Source organism: Poecilia reticulata, chromosome 6 (assembly GCF_904066995.2).
Source record: "Poecilia reticulata chromosome 6, P_reticulata-male-v2, whole genome shotgun sequence".
Classification (NCBI taxonomy): domain Eukaryota; kingdom Metazoa; phylum Chordata; class Actinopteri; order Cyprinodontiformes; family Poeciliidae; genus Poecilia; species Poecilia reticulata.
The window spans coordinates 32,300,223-32,308,688 of record NC_088835.1 but is presented as its reverse complement, the minus strand read 5'-3'; the positions used below and the strand labels follow the sequence as shown (position 1 = coordinate 32,308,688).

Sequence of the window (8,466 nt, the reverse complement as noted above, 5' to 3'; positions counted from 1 at the left end):
TTGAAATAATTTATGGGAGAGCTTACATATTGCCTCTGTTTGCTCCAGACTTACAGAAAGCTGATGAAGAACAAACTTTGGTAGATTATATGATCAGGATCCTGAAACAGAAAGAGGTGTTAAATGCAAATTTACTGCCGTCTTGACTGTTCTCCTCTACAGGAAATAAATAAAACCACCCCCATCCAGCCAGGAAACTGGGTCTACATAAAGGTCATAAAAGAACCCTTCCAGGTGCTGATGACCACACCAACAGTCGTAAAGACCCAGCTGGATACATCTGAGTCACTGCAAGCTGCAGAGAGTGTTTGAACCCCTAAGTAGGCGGAGGGAGGAAGGCCGGACTTCAAAGGGGGGCTATTTTTTAGGGTAGCTCGTCTCAAACCCGGTGAAGAAACGCTTAAGATTCCCCCGTCTTTAGTATGGGGGTTCTGACATCTCTGTGCGCCGAGCAGCAATGGGGACTCCATATGCCAGATGGATCTTCTACTGCGCTGTGACTGCAGCATCAACCTGTGGTGGAAACTAATGAATAGAACCGCGTACGAGGGACATGCTGTGAACTGCTATGTGTGTGCGCAGCTGCCAATCGCCACACACAACTCAGGTCTGCGTGTAGGACACATCACGGATGACAAATAGATGTGTCTCTATGGCCTGAGCACACAACCACGACTCAGCGTCCCCATGCCAAAGGGATGCAAACGGTGAAAAATGACTATTCTGTTCTATTTCAGATAGGAGATGCCGTGAAGGAACTTTTTGGATCTATGAACTGTTCCTTTAATGCTGACGTATTTCCATTTCCACTAACCGCATGGAAAATACCAGAGACCATTTCCTTAGCAGGAGCTAAACCCGGGTCTCTGAGGAGCTGCGTGTTTAACAACGGGACACGTTTCTTTGGGATGTTACCTTGGAACTTGTGTAACAAGTTTACACCTACTGCGAAACGACACCGGATTACATCACTGCATCGCCTGCAGGGGTCAAAGGATGACTCCACACTGCAAAGTCTGGAAGGACAACCCAGACTGTGACAACATGCTTCAGGAGAGGAGTTTCAACATCACAGATCGGACATTGGACGACAGGAGACAACGCTGTGCAGTACCATAGTGCCAGGAGACTATGGTTCACGGGTGATGGCAGACTGGTACTTCCTGTACCTGATTGTATTCATCAGGAAAGGACGACACGTTCTGGCCTCGCTCCAAGCGTGATGCCTGAGGTCAAACGCTGGGAGGCCTCACAACAGACACTGGAGTTCCATGGGAATTCAGGATTTGGAACGGCGGAGAAAAATTCATGCAAGGTCTGTTTCCGTGGGTTGGAGTAGGTGAGACACCACGTAGAGATAAACAGGTACGGATTACTGCGACTAATCAACATCACATACCAGCTGGCCAATGGCACCGCGAAGGAGCTGACTGAACTGAGAAACATGGTTATGCAAATCGTGATTTCCTCACTGCCCCTCAGGGAGGGTTTGCAAATTATTGGCCCAACGTGTTGCACTTTCGTTCCTGATGAAACAGGAACTGGAGGAACCATTTCTGATGCTCTATATGAGCTGGAGGATCTTGAAAAAAAATAAATATGTGGAGAGTGGAACACGCGGCTCATCCTTTTTTGATTTGTTTTCATGGCTCATGTCTGGTCCATGGTGGACTTTACTGTTAAAGCTCGTGACACCTATTCTGATTGTTTTTGTTCTATTCTGTCTTTTTACGGGTTGCATTATTCCATACCTACGAAGTATGATGTTTAAGACAAGTAACACAACTGTTGTCAGTTATCAGCTAGCAAAGGCATCCTATGAGACGAATGAAGATGACTTGTTTTGAGATTCTGACGATTTTCTGTGCAATGATGATGTTCTGTAATCACTGAACGGATTAATTCATTTGCTGAATGATTCCTACACCAAAAATGTGAAAACAAGTGGTGTTAGGGATGAGAAACTGCGTTTGATTTTTTGCTGTTTCTTTCTTTTGTTTTTGTTTATTTCATTTATTCATTATGATCATTGTGTAATTTTTATGTTTAGACTAGGACAAAAATGTATATATTTTGCATTTCTTGGTTCTATTTTATTTCTTTTTCTATGCTTGGCTTTTGAATAAGGTTTACACACATGGTGAAATGATAAAAAGGGGGGAATGATAGAGATTTTTGGTATTATCATTTTGTTGTTACTTTAGTTTATTCAGGTTAAAGTGTTCTCTTGTTTAAACTGTATGTGTGAACTGACCTGGAAGTCACAGCTGCCTGTTATCTTCATGTGAAACAGTTTGACCGAGATTTGAACCGGGCTCAGATCAGGGGCCAGATGTTAAATTGTTTTACGACCTTTGCTTTGTTTAGGTAAAATGTTTTACGACCTTTGCTGTTTTTCCTCTGCTGTCTATCTTGCCTATCCTCCCTCTTTGAAGTTTGAGAATAAAAGACAAGCTGTATCCAAAGATTGGCAGAACGCTCTGTGAACAGCTCTGAGAAGCAGTTGACAGAGTCTTCTCCTTTTGCTTGCAGAAGTTTAGTCATAAATTCATATACGTTGTCTGTGGTTCTTTTATGTAGGTTCTAGGAAAATACCTATCAGAAACAATTTGCTCAGCGACAGCAGAATGTCTGTCAGAAGTTAAACTAGGCATGGTTCCTGTTGTGGGACAAACCGGAACCAGTCCCAGCCAAACCAGTCCCTTTATTAAAAAAAAGACTGTTAAATGTGCAAAACTGCAATCCCAAGCTAAAAAATTACCCACTCAGCTACCCAAAGGTTTGATTGGATCAAAGTGTGCTGCTGTTGTTGACATTTCTGGTCATGTGTGTAACTGCCTTTTAGACACTGGTTCACAGGTGACAACTATTCCGGTTTCTTTCTATAATGATAATCTAAGCAACCAACCTGTAATGCCCCTGGATAATTTGTTACAGGTTGAAGGTGCTGCTGGACAGTCTGTTCCGTATCTGGGGTACGTGGAGCTGGTCATCACATTCCCTGAAGACTTCATAGGAGTAAAAGCAGAGGTACCAACTCTCGCTCTTATAGTCCCAGATACTAGTCCTGATAGGCCATCTAATGTACTTATTGGCATGAACACACTGGAAATACTGTATGAACAATATCTTAGCAGTGACCATGTACATTTTCAACCCATGGCCCAAGGATATCGAGCGGTCCTGAAACTGCTAAAGTTAAGGCACCAGCAAAATCAATCAGGAAATGCAGGGACTGTCAGGCTGTTAAGCACCACTCCAGTCCTCATTTCACCCGGACAAACCATTGTCTTGGAGGGTTCTGTTAAAAACACCCCTCCATCTGCAGATAAATGGGCCATTGTTGAACACCCTAGCTCACCTTTACCAGGGGGTTTATGTGTTCAGAGTTGTCTGATTACACTGCCACAACATCCATCATATAAAGTCCCAGTGATCATGAAGAATGAATCGGAGCAAGAGGTGTCCATATCACCATTAACCATTATTGCAGACATTGGGTCAGCACCTACTGTTTTGTCACAACAAATCACATCTCAAACCTTACAACAAACCACTTTGGAGTTTAACTTTGGAGACTCTCCCATTCCACCTGAGTGGAAGGAACATATTATCAACAAAATGAACAGCATGCCTGAGGTATTCTCTCATCATGATATGGATTTTGGCTGTACAGATGCAGTTAAACATGCCATTAAACTTGGTGATGAAACGCCTTTTAAGCACAGAGCAAGGCCAATCCATCCCCAAGATCTGGAGGCAGTCCGTGAACATCTTAAAGACCTGCTCGAAGCTGGCATCATAAGAGAGTCTAAATCACCATTTTCCTCTCCAATAGTTGTTGTTCGGAAACGTAATGGTTCCGTCCGGCTATGCATAGATTACAGGAAACTGAATCTTCAAACTATCAAAGATGCATATGCCCTTCCTAATTTGGAAGAATCTTTTTGTGCTTTGACAGGGTCCAAATGGTTTACTGTGTTGGATTTAAAATCTGGCTATTATCAAATAGAGATGGCGGAAGAAGATAAGGCTAAAACAGCTTTTGTAACTCCCCTTGGATTTTGGGAGTGGAATAGGATGCCGCAAGGAATTACAAATGCTCCTAGCACATTTCAGCGGCTAATGGAGAGGTGCATGGGAGATCTGCATCTTAAAGAAGTCCTTGTCTTCCTTGATGACATCATCATCTTTTCTGCCACCCTGGAAGAACATGAGGAACGGCTGCTGCGTGTGTTCTCCCGGCTGAAGCAGTTTGGACTAAAGCTCTCTCCAGAGAAATGTAAGTTCTTTCAGTCTTCCGTGCGTTATTTGGGACACATTGTTTCTGAAAAAGGAGTTGAAACTGATCCAGAAAAGATTGATTCTTTAAAATCCTGGCCAGTCCCCCGCAACCTTAAAGAGTTGCGATCTTTTCTGGGTTTTGCTGGATATTACAGAAGATTTATCAAAGACTATGCTGCTATTGTCAAACCACTTAATGAGTTAACCCGTGGTTATCCTCCTGCCTGCAGTCCTGCAAAGCTGAAGAATCCAGAAGGAAAGTACTCGGATCCAAAGCAATCCTTTGGAGATAAATGGACTAGCCATCAGCAGATTGCCTTTGAAACAGTCATTTCCAAATTGACTACAGCACCTGTTCTTGGGTTTGCAAATCCACAACTGCCATACATTTTACATACTGATGCCAGTACAAATGGGTTGGGAGCAGTATTGTACCAAGAGCAGGAGGGCAAGCTGCGCGTTATTGCTTATGCTAGTCGAGCCTGTCTGTAGTGAGTCAAAATATCCTGCCACAAACTGGAGTTTTTGGCCCTGAAGTGGAGTTTACTGAGAAGTTCCATGATTATCTCTACGGGGCTAACTTTACAGTTGTCACAGATAGCAACCCTCTCACCTATGTCTTTCTTCAGCTAAGCTGGATGCTACAGGTCACCGGTGTTAGCACACTGTCTACTTACTCATTCAAACTACAGTACCGTGCTGGAAAACAGAACTTGATGCTGATGCTCTGTCCCGACGTTCATATGAAGATACTTCAAGTGATCAACACTGCAGAAGAGGGAGCTCATCCAGCATCTGACTAGTCAGTTGGATAATGGTGGAAAAACGCATGACATTTCCCCTGAATTGTGGATGCATCTGTCAGAGTTGTATAATCCGAACACAGAACCAAACTGAACTAAGTCGATCTGTCGCACTGGTTGAGTCCTATCGTCTCTGTTAACTCCATCCCTGATGGGTTCAGCAATGAAGAGTTGCATGGCTTGCCTCTAATCCCTCTCTATCTCAGGTCGATCTCCAAGAAGAGCAACATGCTGACCCTGCTATTCATGAGGTCATTCATCAGCTGGAGACTGGTGAGAAGGTCCTTCCATCGGTTCGAGAGAACTACCTGACCTTCCTTTGCTCCTGAGAGAGTGGAACAGTTAGAGTTGGTGGATGGAATCTTATATCGGAGAAGACATGATGGAGATAAACTATCTACCAGCTAATCCTACCGCCCAAGTACGACAAACTGTTTTAAAGAGCTGCACCATGATATGGGGCATATGGGCATCGAAAGAACAATTGATCTGGTGCGCCAACGCTTCTTTTGGCCCAAAATGACACTAGAGGTGGAGACTTTGTCAAAACCTGTGGTCGTTGCATAAGGCGTAAAGCTCAAATAGAAAGAGCAGCTCCATTAATAAATATTCAAACAAGCCGACCACTTGAACTGCTATGTATGGACTTTTTAACCATTGAACCTGACAGCAGTAATACTAAGGACATTCTTGTTCTCACTGATCATTTTACCAAATTTGCAGTTGCCATTCCTACCCCCAACCAGAAGGCAAAGACGGTTGCAAAGTACCTCTGGAATGAATTTATGGTTATTATGGAATTCCAGAGCGTATACATTCAGACCAGGGTACAGATTCGAGTCCAAGCTCATAAAGAGCTCTGTGAAGTTGTAGGCATGAAGAAAAGCCGAACACCCCGTACCATCCACGAGGGAATCCAGTTGAGCGCTTCAACCGCACTCTGCTCAATATGCTGGAACCCGGAAATGAAACTAAAGTCAAAATGGCGAGAATATGTCAAACCTTTAGTACATGCATATAACTGTACAAGAAATGAGGTAACTGGGTTCACACCTTATGAACTCATTTGGTCGTTGTCCTCGTCTTCCTGTGGATTTGGCTTTTGGTTTACCCGTCAGAGAACAATCATCCATCTCTCATTCAGAGTATGTTAAGAATCTGCAATCCAGCCTGAAAGAAAGCTACAAACTAGCTTCTGAGAATGCCCTCAAGTCAGCTGCAAAGAACAAGATCCGTTTGATCAGAAAATTACACCATGCAGTTTGGAGATAGGAGATCGAGTACTGGTTCGCAACATCCGTCTGAGGGTAAGCACAAGCGGCAGATAGATGGGAACAAGGGGTGTACAAAGTTGTTGACAGAGCTGAAAATGTACCAGTTTACACGTAAACCTGAACACAAAGAGGGACCAACTCGTACTTTACATAGAGACCTGTTGCTTCCTGTGGTTTCCTGCCAGTTTGCTCCACAGAAGACCCTTCCATCTCCATGCCTGCCTCACAACGAAAGACTCGCAGCCAGGATGGTTGCCATCCAGATGTTCCTGATGCGATTGAGGAGGATGAGGATGCTGAGCCATATGTGCCAGAAGTTTCCATCCCATTCCCAACCAGATTCAGTGTGAAGGTGAGAAAATCAAGTCATCACCGGAATCCATTACTTGCAGCCCATTTCACCTTTGGCTCAAAGTGATGCTGACGCACCAGAGCATTCTGTGCCTCTAATTCAGAGCACAGACCTGAACTGCTAGTCCATCTGAAAATGAAGAATCCTGTTTACAACTGATTCATTACTGTCTCACTATGAAGACAAGCTACCTATGGAACAGATTGAGACAGAGGAACTTTCTGAACCACATGTAGCTGAGCCTGTGAAAGTACACATGGAGGGAGAAGTACCTGACGAACACTTACCTGAAGTTCCAGAACCTGATGCTGAGGATCATCTGGTCGTTCAATCTGAGTCATCCACAGGTCCTGCAAATGTCAGCTCACCCTATAACTCAGTTGAGGCTGAAATATGGCCCAGGCGATCAGATCGACAGCGTCAACCTCCTAGTCGTCTAACATATCCGTGTTGGGTAGCCACTCATTCGGTAGTTCAGACTGTATTGCATAGTTGGCAAATGTGTACACAGAGGCCTCAGTCATGTTTCTAATGTAAATATTCAGAAAAATTAAGTAACCATGCAACGGACGTGCAGGAATTAAAGAGGGAGGATGTAACCAGGATCATTTTCTGTTGGATTTGGGTTTTTTTATTTTCTATTTGATTAGATCTAATTTATTTATTTTTATTTAAAGATTTATTAAAAGCCCCCGTTCCTTAATTTATTCAATACCAAGCAGGCGAGATCATTATGGTCTCGCGATGTTTGAATGTCATGTGACAGCTGCACGTCAGCATCCTAAATTGACAGCTACGGCTTATATTGGTGCTGAATCGCACCTTAGGTATAAGACTCTGTCTGACTCTGATGTGTTGGTAGGCTTGTTGTTCTTTTCCCAAAGCGATTTTTCTTTTGAATGTCGAGCATACATCAATCTTATACCTCTGTTAAATTACAGACATATGGTCACTCATCTGTACGTTGAAACGATCTCTGTCTGTCTGTCGATGAGGAACTGGTAAGTGTTGCTCGGGAGCTAGAATGCTAGCGCTAGCCTCCCAGCCCGTGATTACGCACTCACGTAAAAACACATTGGATTAAGAAATGCATGTACATGTATATTGATTGTCTGGCCTGTTTGCGCAGGCCAGGTGTGTTCCAGATCCCACCCCGCTCGGAGTAAACTGGAGGATCTGGGACACATTAAGAACTGTCTGGTTTATGTACACTGACCGGACTGGCGAGCTAACCATAGCGGAACCAGAAATCCACCCAATCTCTGAGGAACCGTCTCCAAACTGGTTGGAAATTCAACCAACCATCCACAGCGGGAACTAAAGGACTATTTTGTTTTCTCTTTCATCGCCGAAAGAGACTTCCTTGTTTTAAGGAACCGGACTTCACAGTTGTGAAACACTTTGTATATATTGTAAATATAAATACACTTCGCTGATTTTTTTCACCATCTACTTGTCTCTGTGTTTTACAATTTGCCGCCACCTCCAGCAGACGAACCTAGTTAGTTTTTTAAGAAATAATTTGGATTATTTCAAATCCTAGAATGTAACACAGGTTACAATTGCCTTTTGTATATTAGAACCAGTTTGGTTGAGGATGAATCTCCAGCCTAACCTCCTCCTCCTGATCCCTCCATGGATTCTTCAAAGATTCAAGCTCCAAAATGATTATAAGTGTTAATATCTCTGAAACTCTACATTTCTGTAATGGAGGCTTGTTGTTAGAGTTGTAGTAAAATGTATTGCTTCGTAC

General features: G+C 43.4%; 1 long non-coding RNA gene across 1 annotated transcript; it reads left to right on the top strand.

The window, feature by feature from the left end:
• The first annotated feature begins 7,637 nt into the window (after positions 1 to 7,637).
• Positions 7,638 to 8,161, top strand: LOC145552056 (uncharacterized). The gene is made up of 2 exons (XR_014088002.1): positions 7,638 to 7,714; positions 7,843 to 8,161. It is a non-coding gene; the product is annotated as an uncharacterized LOC145552056 (long non-coding RNA).
• Positions 8,162 to 8,466: the final 305 nt, after the last annotated feature.